Source organism: Zonotrichia albicollis, unplaced genomic scaffold (genome assembly GCF_047830755.1).
Source record: "Zonotrichia albicollis isolate bZonAlb1 unplaced genomic scaffold, bZonAlb1.hap1 Scaffold_83, whole genome shotgun sequence".
In the NCBI taxonomy this organism is placed as follows: domain Eukaryota; kingdom Metazoa; phylum Chordata; class Aves; order Passeriformes; family Passerellidae; genus Zonotrichia; species Zonotrichia albicollis.
The window spans coordinates 2429450-2443548 of record NW_027428460.1 but is presented as its reverse complement, the minus strand read 5'-3'; positions in this window follow the sequence as shown (position 1 = coordinate 2443548).

The following is a 14099-nucleotide window of genomic DNA, read 5'->3' as shown; positions in this document are numbered from 1 at the left end:
TGTGTTTGGGAGCCTGTGGCTGGGAGTGGCCGGCTGGCTCCTGAAAATCCACCATATGCAGGATGGTTTCCAGATGAAAGGTGGCACCAGTGCCAAGTCGGGCTGGTTTGATAGAGCCAAGTGGCTCCTGTAATCTGCCAGGAAGAAGATGGGCAGGTCTGTTTTACTTCCAGGGAAAAGGGCCTTAGTTTGTGTTTGGGGGCCTGTGGCTGGGAGTGGCCTGCTGGGTCGTGAAAATCCATGATACGCAGGATGGTTCACAGATGAAAGGTGGCCCCAGTGCCAAGTCGGGCTGGTTTGATAGAGCTAAGTGGCTACTGCAATCTGCCAGCCAGATGATGGCAGGTCAGATTTACTTCCAGGGAAAAGGGCCGTAGTTTTTGTTCCGGGGCCTGTGGCTGAGAGTGGCCGGCTGTCTCCTGATAATCCTCGATGCACAGGACGGTTCCCAGATGAAAGGTGGCACCAGCGCCAAGTCGGGCTGGTTTGATAGAGCCAAGTGCGTCCTGCAATCTGCCAGCCAGATGATGGGCAAGTCAGTTTTACTTCCAGGTATAAGGGCCGAAGTTTGTGTTTGGGGGCCCGTGGCTGGGAGTGGCCTGCTGGCTCCTGAAAATCCACGATACGCAGGATGGTTCCCAGACCCAAGGGCGCACCAATGTCGAGTGTGGCTGGTTTGATAGAGACAAGTGGCTCCTGCAATCTGCCAGCCAGAAGAGGGGCGGGAGGGTTTTTTTGGCCAGGAAAAAGGGCCTTGATTTGTGTTAGGGGACTGTGGCTGAGAGTGGCCGGCTGGCTCCTGAAAATCCACGATATGCAGGATGGTTCCCAGATGAAAGGTGGCACCAGTGCCAAGTCGGGCTGGTATGATAGTACCAAGTGGCTCCTGCAATCTGCCAGCCAGAAGTGGGGTGGGTGAGTTTTGTTTGCCAGGGAAAAGGGCCGTGGTTTGTGTTCGGGGACCTGTGGCTGAGAGTTGCCGGCTGGCTCCTTAAAATCCACGATACACAGGATGGTTCCCAGATGAAAGGTGGCACCAGTGCCGAGTTGGGCTGGTTTGATAGAGCCAAGTGGCTCCTGCAATCTGCCAGCCAGATGATGGGCAGGTCAGTTTTACTTCCAGGGAATAGGGCCGAAGTTTGTGTTTGGGGATCTGTGGCTGGGAGTGGCCGGCTGGCTCCTGAAAATCCACGATACGCAGGATGGTTCCCAGATGAAAGGTGGCACCAGTGCCAAGTCGGGCTGGTGTGAAGGAGCCAAGTTGCTCCTGCAATCTGCCAGCCAGATGATGGGCATGTCAGTTTTACTTCCAGGTAAAAGTGCCGTAGTTTTTGTTTTGGGACCAGTGGCTGGGAGGGGCCGGCTGGCTCCTGAAGATCCACGGTACGCAGGATGTTTCCCAGATGAAAGGTGGCACCAGTGCCAAGTCGGGCTGGTTTGATAGAAACAAGGTGCTCCTGCAATCTGCCAGCCAGAAGCGGGGCGGGTGAGTTTTGTTTGCCAGGGAAAAGGGCTGTGGTTTGTGTTTGGGGCCTGTGGCTGGGAGTGGCCGCCTGGCTCCTGAAAATCCACGATACACAGGATGGTTCCCAGATGAAAGGTGGCACCAGTGCCAAGTCGGAATGGTTTGACAGTACCAAGTGGCTCCTGCAATCTGCCAGCCAGATGATGGGCGGATGAGTTTTTTTTGCCAGGGAAAAGGGCCGTGATTTGTGTTCGGGGCCTGTGGCTGGGAGTGGCCGGCTGGCTCCTGATAATCCACGATACGCAGGATGGTTCCCAGAAGAAAGGTGGCACCAGTGCCATGTCGGAATGGTTTGATAGTACCAAGTGGCTCCTGCAATCTGCCAGCCAGATGATGGGTGGATGAGTTTTTTTTGCCAGGGGAAAGGGCGTGGTTTGTGTTCGTGGGCCAGTGCCTGGGAGTGGCCAGCAGGCTCCTGATAATCCACGATACGCAGGATGGTTCCCAGATGAAAGGTGGCACCAGTGCCAAGTCGGGCTGGTTTCAAAGAGCCAAGTGGCTCCTGCAATCTGCCAGCCAGATGATGGGCAGGTCAGTTTTACTTCCAGGGAGAAGCGCCGTGGTTTTTTTTCCGGGGCCTGTGGCTGGGAGTGGCCGGCTGGCTCCTGAAAATCCACGATATGCAGGATGGTTCCCAGATGAATGGGGGCACCAGTGTCAAGTCGGGCTGGTTTGATAGAGGCAAGTGGCTCCTACAATCTGCCAGCCAGAAGTGGGGTGGGTGAGTTTTGTTTGCCAGGGAAAAGGGCCGTGGTTTTTGTTTGGGGGCCTGTGGCTGGGAGTGGCTGGCTGCCTCTTGAAAATCCACGATACACAGGATGGTTCCCAGATGAAAGGTGGCCCCAGTGCCAAGTCGGGCTGGTTTGATAGAGCTATGTGGCTTCTGCAATCTGCCAGCCAGGTGATGGGCAGGTCAGTTTTACATCCAGGGAAAAGGGCCGTAGATCGTGTTTGGGGACCTGTGGCTGGGAGTGGCCGGCTGGCTCCTGAAAATCCACGATACGCAGGAGGGTTCCCAGATGAAAGGTGGCACCAGTGCCAAGTCGGGCTAGATTGATAGAGGCAAGTGGCTCCTCAAATATGCCAGCCAGAAGCGGGGCGGGTGAGTTTTGTTTGCGAGGGAAAGGGGCCATGGTTTGTGTTCGGGGCCTGTGGCTGGGAGTGGCCGGCTGGCTCCTGGTAATCCACGATAGGCAGGATGCTTCCCAGATGAACGGTGGCACCCGTGCCAAGTCGGGCTGGTTTGATAGTACCAAGTGGCTCCTGCAATCTGCCACCCAGATGATGGGCAGGTCAGTTTTACTTCCAGGGAAAAGGGCCGAAGTTTGTGTTTGGGGGCCAGTGGCTGGGAGTGGCCGGCTGACTCCTGAAAATCCACGATACGCAGGATGGTACCCAGATGAAAGGTGGCACCAGTGCCGAGTCGGGCTGGCTTGATAGAGATATGTGTCTCCTGCAATCTGCCAGCCAGAAGCGGGGCGTGTGAGTTTTTTTTGCCAGGGAATAGGGCCGTGGTTTGTGTTCGGGGGCCTGTGGCTGGGAGAGGCCGGCTGGCTCCTGAAAATCCACGATACGCAGGATGGTTCCCAGATGAAAGGTGGCACCAGTGCCAAGTCGGGCTGGTGTGAAGGAGCCAAGTTGCTCCTGCAATCTGCCAGCCAGATGATGGGCATGTCAGTTTTACTTCCAGGTAAAAGTGCCGTAGTTTTTGTTTTGGGACCAGTGGCTGGGAGGGGCCGGCTGGCTCCTGAAGATCCACGGTACGCAGGATGTTTCCCAGATGAAAGGTGGCACCAGTGCCAAGTCGGGCTGGTTTGATAGAAACAAGGTGCTCCTGCAATCTGCCAGCCAGAAGCGGGGCGGGTGCGTTTTTTTTGGGAGGGAAAAATGCCTTGATTTGTGTTCGGGGGCTGTGCCTGGGAGTGACCAGCTGGGTCGTGAAAATCCATGATACGCAGGATGGTTCACAGATGAAAGGTGGCACCAGAGCCGAGTCGGGCTGGTTTGATAGAGGCAAGTGGCTCCTGCAATCTGCCAGCCAGATGATGGGCAGGTCAGTTTTACTTCCAGGGAGAAGTACCGTAGTTTTTGTTCCGTGACCTGTGGCTGGGAGTGGCCGGCAGGCTCCTGATAATCCTCGATGCACAGGACGGTTCCCAGATGAAAGGTGGCCCCAGTGCCAAGTCGGGCTGGTTTGATAGAGCTATGTGGCTTCTGCAATCTGCCAGCCAGGTGATGGGCAGGTCAGTTTTACTACCAGGGAAAAGGGCCGTAGATCGTGTTTGGGGACCTGTGGCTGGGAGTGGCCGGCTGGCTCCTGAAAATCCACGATACGCAGGAGGGTTCCCAGATGAAAGGTGGCACCAGTGCCAAGTCGGGCTGGTTTGATAGTACCAAGTGGCTCCTGCAATCTGCCAGCCAGAAGTGGGGTGGGTGAGTTTTGTTTGGCAGGGAAAAGGGCCGTGGTTTGTGTTCGGGGCCTGTGGCTGGGAGTGGCCGGCTGGCTTCTGATAATCCACGAAACGCAGGATGCTTCCCAGATGAAAGGTGGCACCAGTGCCAAGTCGGGCTGGTTTGATAGTACCAAGTGGCTCCTGCAATCTGCCACCCAGATGATGGGCAGGTCAGATTTACTTCCAGGGAAAAGGGCCGAAGTTTTTGTTTGGGGGCCAGTGGCTGGGAGTGGCCGGCTGACTCCTGAAAATCCACGATACGCAGGATGGTACCCAGATGAAAGGTGGCACCAGTTCCGAGTCGGACTGGCTTGATAGAGACATGTGTGTCCTGCAATCTGCCAGCCAGAAGCGGGGCGTGTGAGTTTTTTTTGCCAGGGAAAAGGGCCGTGGTTTGTGTTTGGGAGCCTGTGGCTGGGAGTGGCCGGCTGGCTCCTGAAAATCCACCATATGCAGGATGGTTTCCAGATGAAAGGTGGCACCAGTGCCAAGTCGGGCTGGTTTGATAGAGCCAAGTGGCTCCTGTAATCTGCCAGGAAGAAGATGGGCAGGTCTGTTTTACTTCCAGGGAAAAGGGCCTTAGTTTGTGTTTGGGGGCCTGTGGCTGGGAGTGGCCTGCTGGGTCGTGAAAATCCATGATACGCAGGATGGTTCACAGATGAAAGGTGGCCCCAGTGCCAAGTCGGGCTGGTTTGATAGAGCTAAGTGGCTACTGCAATCTGCCAGCCAGATGATGGCAGGTCAGATTTACTTCCAGGGAAAAGGGCCGTAGTTTTTGTTCCGGGGCCTGTGGCTGAGAGTGGCCGGCTGTCTCCTGATAATCCTCGATGCACAGGACGGTTCCCAGATGAAAGGTGGCACCAGCGCCAAGTCGGGCTGGTTTGATAGAGCCAAGTGCGTCCTGCAATCTGCCAGCCAGATGATGGGCAAGTCAGTTTTACTTCCAGGTATAAGGGCCGAAGTTTGTGTTTGGGGGCCCGTGGCTGGGAGTGGCCTGCTGGCTCCTGAAAATCCACGATACGCAGGATGGTTCCCAGACCCAAGGGCGCACCAATGTCGAGTGTGGCTGGTTTGATAGAGACAAGTGGCTCCTGCAATCTGCCAGCCAGAAGAGGGGCGGGAGGGTTTTTTTGGCCAGGAAAAAGGGCCTTGATTTGTGTTAGGGGACTGTGGCTGAGAGTGGCCGGCTGGCTCCTGAAAATCCACGATACGCAGGATGGTTCCCAGATGAAAGGTGGCACCAGTGCCAAGTCGGGCTGGTATGATAGTACCAAGTGGCTCCTGCAATCTGCCAGCCAGAAGTGGGGTGGGTGAGTTTTGTTTGCCAGGGAAAAGGGCCGTGGATTGTGTTCGGGGACCTGTGGCTGAGAGTTGCCGGCTGGCTCCTTAAAATCCACGATACACAGGATGGTTCCCAGATGAAAGGTGGCACCAGTGCCGAGTTGGGCTGGTTTGATAGAGCCAAGTGGCTCCTGCAATCTGCCAGCCAGATGATGGGCAGGTCAGTTTTACTTCCAGGGAATAGGGCCGAAGTTTGTGTTTGGGGATCTGTGGCTGGGAGTGGCCGGCTGGCTCCTGAAAATCCACGATACGCAGGATGGTTCCCAGATGAAAGGTGGCACCAGTGCCAAGTCGGGCTGGTGTGAAGGAGCCAAGTTGCTCCTGCAATCTGCCAGCCAGATGATGGGCATGTCAGTTTTACTTCCAGGTAAAAGTGCCGTAGTTTTTGTTTTGGGACCAGTGGCTGGGAGGGTCCGGCTGGCTCCTGAAGATCCACGGTACGCAGGATGTTTCCCAGATGAAAGGTGGCACCAGTGCCAAGTCGGGCTGGTTTGATAGAAACAAGGTGCTCCTGCAATCTGCCAGCCAGAAGCGGGGCGGGTGAGTTTTGTTTGCCAGGGAAAAGGGCTGTGGTTTGTGTTTGGGGCCTGTGGCTGGGAGTGGCCGCCTGGCTCCTGAAAATCCACGATACACAGGATGGTTCCCAGATGAAAGGTGGCACCAGTGCCAAGTCGGAATGGTTTGACAGTACCAAGTGGCTCCTGCAATCTGCCAGCCAGATGATGGGCGGATGAGTTTTTTTTGCCAGGGAAAAGGGCCGTGATTTGTGTTCGGGGCCTGTGGCTGGGAGTGGCCGGCTGGCTCCTGATAATCCACGATACGCAGGATGGTTCCCAGAAGAAAGGTGGCACCAGTGCCATGTCGGAATGGTTTGATAGTACCAAGTGGCTCCTGCAATCTGCCAGCCAGATGATGGGTGGATGAGTTTTTTTTGCCAGGGGAAAGGGCGTGGTTTGTGTTCGTGGGCCAGTGCCTGGGAGTGGCCAGCAGGCTCCTGATAATCCACGATACGCAGGATGGTTCCCAGATGAAAGGTGGCACCAGTGCCAAGTCGGGCTGGTTTCAAAGAGCCAAGTGGCTCCTGCAATCTGCCAGCCAGATGATGGGCAGGTCAGTTTTACTTCCAGGGAGAAGCGCCGTGGTTTTTTTTCCGGGGCCTGTGGCTGGGAGTGGCCGGCTGGCTCCTGAAAATCCACGATACGCAGGATGGTTCCCAGATGAATGGGGGCACCAGTGTCAAGTCGGGCTGGTTTGATAGAGGCAAGTGGCTCCTACAATCTGCCAGCCAGAAGTGGGGTGGGTGAGTTTTGTTTGCCAGGGAAAAGGGCCGTGGTTTTTGTTTGGGGGCCTGTGGCTGGGAGTGGCTGGCTGCCTCTTGAAAATCCACGATACACAGGATGGTTCCCAGATGAAAGGTGGCCCCAGTGCCAAGTCGGGCTGGTTTGATAGAGCTATGTGGCTTCTGCAATCCGCCAGCCAGGTGATGGGCAGGTCAGTTTTACATCCAGGGAAAAGGGCCGTAGATCGTGTTTGGGGACCTGTGGCTGGGAGTGGCCGGCTGGCTCCTGAAAATCCACGATACGCAGGAGGGTTCCCAGATGAAAGGTGGCACCAGTGCCAAGTCGGGCTAGATTGATAGAGGCAAGTGGCTCCTCAAATATGCCAGCCAGAAGCGGGGCGGGTGAGTTTTGTTTGCGAGGGAAAGGGGCCATGGTTTGTGTTCGGGGCCTGTGGCTGGGAGTGGCCGGCTGGCTCCTGGTAATCCACGATAGGCAGGATGCTTCCCAGATGAAAGGCGGCACCAGTGCCGAGTCGGGCTGGTTTGATAGAGACAAGTGTCTCCTGCAATCTGCCAGCCAGAAGCGGGGCAGGTGAGTTTTGTTTGCAGGGAAAAGGGCTGTGGTGTGTGTTTGGGGCCTGTGGCTGGGAGTGGCCGGCTGGCTCCTGAAAATCCACGATACACAGGATGGTTCCCAGATGAAAGGTGGCACCAGTGCCAAGTCGGAATGGTTTGACAGTACCAAGTGGCTCCTGCAATCTGCCAGCCAGATGATGGGCGGATGAGTTTTTTTTGCCAGGGAAAAGGGCCGTGATTTGTGTTCGGGGCCTGTGGCTGGGAGTGGCCGGCTGGCTCCTGATAATCCACGATACGCAGGATGGTTCCCAGATGAAAGGTGACACCAGTGCCAAGTCGGGCTGGTTTGATAGAGACAAGTGGCTCCTGCAATCTGCCAGCCAGATGATGGGCAGGTCAGTTTTACTTCCAGGGAATAGGGCCGAAGTTTGTGTTTGGGGGCCAGTGGTTGGGAGTGGCCTGCTGGCTCCTGAAAATCCACGATACGCAGGATGGTTCCCAGATGAAAGGTGGCACCAGTGCCAAGTCGGGCTGGTTTCAAAGAGCCAAGTGGGTCCTGCAATCTCCCAGTCAGATGATGGGCAGGTCAATTTCACTTCCAGGGAGAAGTGCCGTTGTTTTTGTTCCTGGGCCGGTGGCTGGGAGTGGCCGGCAGGCTCCTGATAATGCACGATAAGCTGGATGGTTCCCAGATGAAAGGTGGCCCCAGTGCCAAGTCGGGCTGGTTTGATAGAGCTATGTCGCTTCAACAATCTGCCAGCCAGGTGATGGGCCGGTCAGATTTACTTCCAGGGAAAAGGGCCGTAGATCGTGTTTGGGGACCTGTGGCTGGGAGTGGCCGGGTGGCTCCTGAAAATCCACGATACGCAGGATGGTTCCCAGATGAAAGGTGGCACCAGTGCCCAGTCAGGCTGGTTTGATAGTACCAAGTGGCTCCTGCAATCTGCCAGCCAGAAGCGGGGTGGGTGAGTTTTGTTTGCCAGGGAAAAGGGCCGTAGTTTGTGTTTGGGGGCCTGTGGCTGGGAGTGGCCGGCTGGCTCCTGAAAATCCACGATACGCAGGATGGTTCCCAAATGAAAGGCGGCACCAGTGCCGAGTCGGGCTGGTTTGATAGAGGCAAGTGACTCCTGGAATCTGCCTGCCAGAAGCGGGGCGGGAGAGTTTTTTTTGCCAGGGAAAAGGGCCGTGGTTTGTGTTCGGGGGCCTGTGGCTGGGAGTGGCCGGCTGGCTCCTGAAAATCCACGATACGCAGGATGGTTCCCAGATGAAAGGTGGCACCAGTACCAAGTAGAGCTGGTTTGATAGTACCAAGTGGCCCCTGCATTCTGCCAGCCAGAAGTGGGGTGGGTGAGTTTTGTTTGGCAGGGAAAAGGGCCTTGGTTTGTGTTCGGCCGCCTGTGGCTGAGAGTGGCCGGATGGCTCCTGAAAATCCACGATACGCAGGATGGTTCCCAGATGAAATGTGGCACCAGTGCCAAGTCGGGCTGGTGTGAAGGAGCCAAGTTGCTCCTGCAATCTGCCAGCCAGATGATGGGCAGGTCAGTTTTACTTCCAGGTAAAAGGGCCGTAGTTTGTGTTCGGGGGCCTGTGGCTGGGAATGGCCGGCTGGCTCCTGAAAATCCACGATACGCAGGATGGTTCCCAGATGAAAGGTGGAACAAGTGCCAAGTCGGAAGGTTTGATAGCACCACGGGGCTCCTGCAATCTGCCAGCCAGATGATGGGCAGGTGAGTTTTACATCCAGGGAAAAGGGCTGTGGTATGTGTTTGGGGGCCTGTGGCTGGGTGTGGCCGGCTGGCTCCTGAAAATTCACGATACGCAGGATGGTTCCCAGATGAAAGGTGGCACCAGTGCCAAGTCGGGCTGGCTTGATAGAGCCAAGTGGCTCCTGTAATCTGCCAGCCAGAAGATGGGACGGTCAGTTTTACTTCCAGGGAAAGGGGCCGTGGTTTGTGTTTGGGGGCCTGTGGCTGGGAGTGGCCGGCTGGCTCCTGAAAATCCACGATACGCAGGATGGTTCCCAGATGAAAGGTGGCACCAGTGCAAAGTCGGGCTGGTTTAATAGTACCAAGTGCCTCCCGCAATCTGCCAGCCAGAAGCGGGGTGGTTGAGTTTTGTTTGCCAGGGTAAAGGGCCGTGGTTTGTGTTCGGGGGCCTGTGGCAGTGTGTGGCCGGCTGGCTCCTGAAAATCCACGATACGCAGGATGGTTCCCAGATGAAAGGTGGCACCAGTGCCAAGTCGGGCTGGTTTAATAGAGACAAATGGCTCCTGCAATCTGCCAGACAGAAGTGGGGCGGGTGAGTTTTGTTTGCCAGGGCAAAGGGCCGTGGTTTGTGTTCGGGGGCCTGTGGCTGGGAGTGGCCGGCTGGCTCCTGAAAATCCACGATACGCAGGATGGTTCCCAGATGAAAGGTGGCACCAGTGCCAAGTCGGGCTGGTTTGATAGTACCAAGTGGCTCCTGCAAACTGCCAGACAGAAGATGGGAAGGTCAGTTTTACTTCCAGGGAAAAGGGCCGTAGTTTGTGTTTGGGGGCCTGTGGCTGGGAGTGGCCTTGTGGCTCCTGAAAATCCACGATACGCAGGATGGTTCCCAGATGAAAGTTGGCACCAGTGCCGAGTCGGGCTGGTTTGATAGTACCAAGTGGCCCCTGCAATCTGCCAGCCAGAAGTGGGGTGGGTGAGTTTTGTTTGGCAGGGAAAAGGGCCGTGGTTTGTGTTCGGCGGCCTGTGGCTGAGAGTGGCCGGCTGGCTCCTGAAAATCCACGATACGCAGGATGGTTCCCAGATGAAATGTGGCACCAGTGCCAAGTCGGGCTGGTTTGAAAGAGCCAAGTGGCTCCTGCAATCTGACAGTCAGATGATGGGCAGGTCAGTTTTACTTCCAGGGAGAAGTGCCGTGGTTTTTGTTCCGGGGTCTGGGGCTGGGAGTGACCGGCAGGCTCCTGATAATCCGCGATAAGCTGGGTGGTTCCCAGATGAAAGGTGGCACCAGCGCCGAGTCGGGCGGGTTTGATAGTAGCAAGTGGCTCCTGCAATCTGCCAGCCCGAAGCAGGGTAGGTGAGTTTTGTTTGCAGGGCAAAAGTGCCGTGGTTTTTTTTTGGGGGCCTTTGGCTGGGAGTGGCCGGCTGGCTCCTTAAAATCCACGATACGCAGGATGGTTCCCAGATGAAAAGTGGCACCAGTGCCGAGTCACGCTGGATAGATAGAGGCAAGTGGCTCATACAATCTGCCAGCCAGAAGCGGGGCGGGTGTTTTTTTTTTGCCAGGGAAAAGGGCCGTGATTTGTGTTCAGGGTCCTGTGGCTGGGAGTGGCCGGCTGGCTCCTGAAAATCCACGATACGCAGGATGGTTCCCAGATGAAAGGTGGCACCTGTGCCGAGTCGGTTTGTATTGATAGAGACAAGTGGCTCCTGTAATCTGCCACCAAGAAGATGGCCAGGTCAGTTTTACTTCCAGGGAAAAGGGCCGTAGTTTGTGTTTGGGGGCCTGTGGCTGGGAGTGGCCGGCTGGCTCCTGAAAATCCACGATACGCAGGATGGTTCCCAGATGAAAGGTGGCACCAGTGCCAAGTCGGGCTGGTTTAATAGTACCAAGTGCCTCCCGCAATCTGCCAGCCAGATGATGGGCAGGTCAGTTTTACTTCCAGGGAAAAGGGCCGTGGTTTGTGTTTGGGGGCCAGTGGCTGGGAGTGGCCGGCGGGCTCCTGAAAATCCACGATATGCAGGATGGTTCCCAGATGAAAGGTGGCACCAGTGCCAAGTCGGGCTGGTTTAATAGTATCAAGTGCCTCCTGAAATCTGCCAGACAGAAGTGGGGCGGGTGAGTTTTGTTTGCCAGGGCAAAGGGCCTTGGTTTGTGTTCGGTGGCCTGTGGCTGGGAGTGGCTGGATGGCTCCTGAAAATCCACTATACGCCGGATTGTTCCCAGACCCAAGGGGGCACCAGTGCCGAGTCTGGCGGGTTTGAAAGAGGCAAGTGGCTCCTGCAATCTCCCAGCCAGAACTGGGGTGGGTGAGTTTTGTTTTCCAGGGAAAAGGGCCATGGTTTGTGTTTGGGGGCCTGTGGCTGGGAGTGGCCGGCTGGCTCCTGAAAATCCACGATACGCAGGATGGTTCCCAGATGAAAGGTGGCACCAGTGCCAAGTCGGAATGGCTTGATAGAGCTAAGTGGCTCCTGCAATCTGCCAGCCAGATGATGGGCAGGTCAGTTTTACTTCCAGGTAAAAGGGCCGTAGTTTGTGTTTGGGGGCCTGTGGCTGGGAGTGGCCGGCTGACTCCTGAAAATCCACGATACGCAGGATGGTTCCCAGAAGAAAGGTGGCACCAGTGCCATGTCGGAATGGTTTGATAGTACCAAGTGGCTCCTGCAATCTGCCAGCCAGATGATGGGTGGATGAGTTTTTTTTGCCAGGGGAAAGGGCCGTGGTTTGTGTTCGGGGGCCTGTGGCTGGGAGAGGCCGGCTGGCTCCTGAAAATCCACGATACGCAGGATGGTTCCCAGATGAAAGGTGGCACCAGTGCCAAGTCGGGCTGGTGTGAAGGAGCCAAGTTGCTCCTGCAATCTGCCAGCCAGATGATGGGCATGTCAGTTTTACTTCCAGGTAAAAGTGCCGTAGTTTTTGTTTTGGGACCAGTGGCTGGGAGGGGCCGGCTGGCTCCTGAAGATCCACGGTACGCAGGATGTTTCCCAGATGAAAGGTGGCACCAGTGCCAAGTCGGGCTGGTTTGATAGAAACAAGGAGCTCCTGCAATCTGCCAGCCAGAAGCGGGGCGGGTGCGTTTTTTTTGGGAGGGAAAAATGCCTTGATTTGTGTTCGGGGGCTGTGCCTGGGAGTGACCAGCTGGGTCGTGAAAATCCATGATACGCAGGATGGTTCACAGATGAAAGGTGGCACCAGTGCCGAGTCGGGCTGGTTTGATAGAGCCAAGTGGCTCCTGCAATCTGCCAGCCAGATGATGGGCAGGTCAGTTTTACTTCCAGGGAGAAGTACCGTAGTTTTTGTTCCGTGGCCTGTGGCTGGGAGTGGCCGGCAGGCTCCTGATAATCCTCGATGCACAGGACGGTTCCCAGATGAAAGGTGGCCCCAGTGCCAAGTCGGGCTGGTTTGATAGAGCTATGTGGCTTCTGCAATCTGCCAGCCAGGTGATGGGCAGGTCAGTTTTACTACCAGGGAAAAGGGCCGTAGATCGTGTTTGGGGTCCTGTGGCTGGGAGTGGCCGGCTGGCTCCTGAAAATCCACGATACGCAGGAGGGTTCCCAGATGAAAGGTGGCACCAGTGCCAAGTCGGGCTGGTTTGATAGTACCAAGTGGCTCCTGCAATCTGCCAGCCAGAAGTGGGGTGGGTGAGTTTTGTTTGGCAGGGAAAAGGGCCGTGGTTTGTGTTCGGGGCCTGTGGCTGGGAGTGGCCGGCTGGCTTCTGATAATCCACGAAACGCAGGATGCTTCCCAGATGAAAGGTGGCACCAGTGCCAAGTCGGGCTGGTTTGATAGTACCAAGTGGCTCCTGCAATCTGCCACCCAGATGATGGGCAGGTCAGATTTACTTCCAGGGAAAAGGGCCGAAGTTTTTGTTTGGGGGCCAGTGGCTGGGAGTGGCCGGCTGACTCCTGAAAATCCACGATACGCAGGATGGTACCCAGATGAAAGGTGGCACCAGTTCCGAGTCGGACTGGCTTGATAGAGACATGTGTGTCCTGCAATCTGCCAGCCAGAAGCGGGGCGTGTGAGTTTTTTTTGCCAGGGAAAAGGGCCGTGGTTTGTGTTTGGGAGCCTGTGGCTGGGAGTGGCCGGCTGGCTCCTGAAAATCCACCATATGCAGGATGGTTTCCAGATGAAAGGTGGCACCAGTGCCAAGTCGGGCTGGTTTGATAGAGCCAAGTGGCTCCTGTAATCTGCCAGGAAGAAGATGGGCAGGTCTGTTTTACTTCCAGGGAAAAGGGCCTTAGTTTGTGTTTGGGGGCCTGTGGCTGGGAGTGGCCTGCTGGGTCGTGAAAATCCATGATACGCAGGATGGTTCACAGATGAAAGGTGGCCCCAGTGCCAAGTCGGGCTGGTTTGATAGAGCTAAGTGGCTACTGCAATCTGCCAGCCAGATGATGGCAGGTCAGATTTACTTCCAGGGAAAAGGGCCGTAGTTTTTGTTCCGGGGCCTGTGGCTGAGAGTGGCCGGCTGTCTCCTGATAATCCTCGATGCACAGGACGGTTCCCAGATGAAAGGTGGCACCAGCGCCAAGTCGGGCTGGTTTGATAGAGCCAAGTGCGTCCTGCAATCTGCCAGCCAGATGATGGGCAAGTCAGTTTTACTTCCAGGTATAAGGGCCGAAGTTTGTGTTTGGGGGCCCGTGGCTGGGAGTGGCCTGCTGGCTCCTGAAAATCCACGATACGCAGGATGGTTCCCAGACCCAAGGGCGCACCAATGTCGAGTGTGGCTGGTTTGATAGAGACAAGTGGCTCCTGCAATCTGCCAGCCAGAAGAGGGGCGGGAGGGTTTTTTTGGCCAGGAAAAAGGGCCTTGATTTGTGTTAGGGGACTGTGGCTGAGAGTGGCCGGCTGGCTCCTGAAAATCCACGATACGCAGGATGGTTCCCAGATGAAAGGTGGCACCAGTGCCAAGTCGGGCTGGTATGATAGTACCAAGTGGCTCCTGCAATCTGCCAGCCAGAAGTGGGGTGGGTGAGTTTTGTTTGCCAGGGAAAAGGGCCGTGGTTTGTGTTCGGGGACCTGTGGCTGAGAGTTGCCGGCTGGCTCCTTAAAATCCACGATACACAGGATGGTTCCCAGATGAAAGGTGGCACCAGTGCCGAGTTGGGCTGGTTTGATAGAGCCAAGTGGCTCCTGCAATCTGCCAGCCAGATGATGGGCAGGTCAGTTTTACTTCCAGGGAATAGGGCCGAAGTTTGTGTTTGGGGATCTGTGGCTGGGA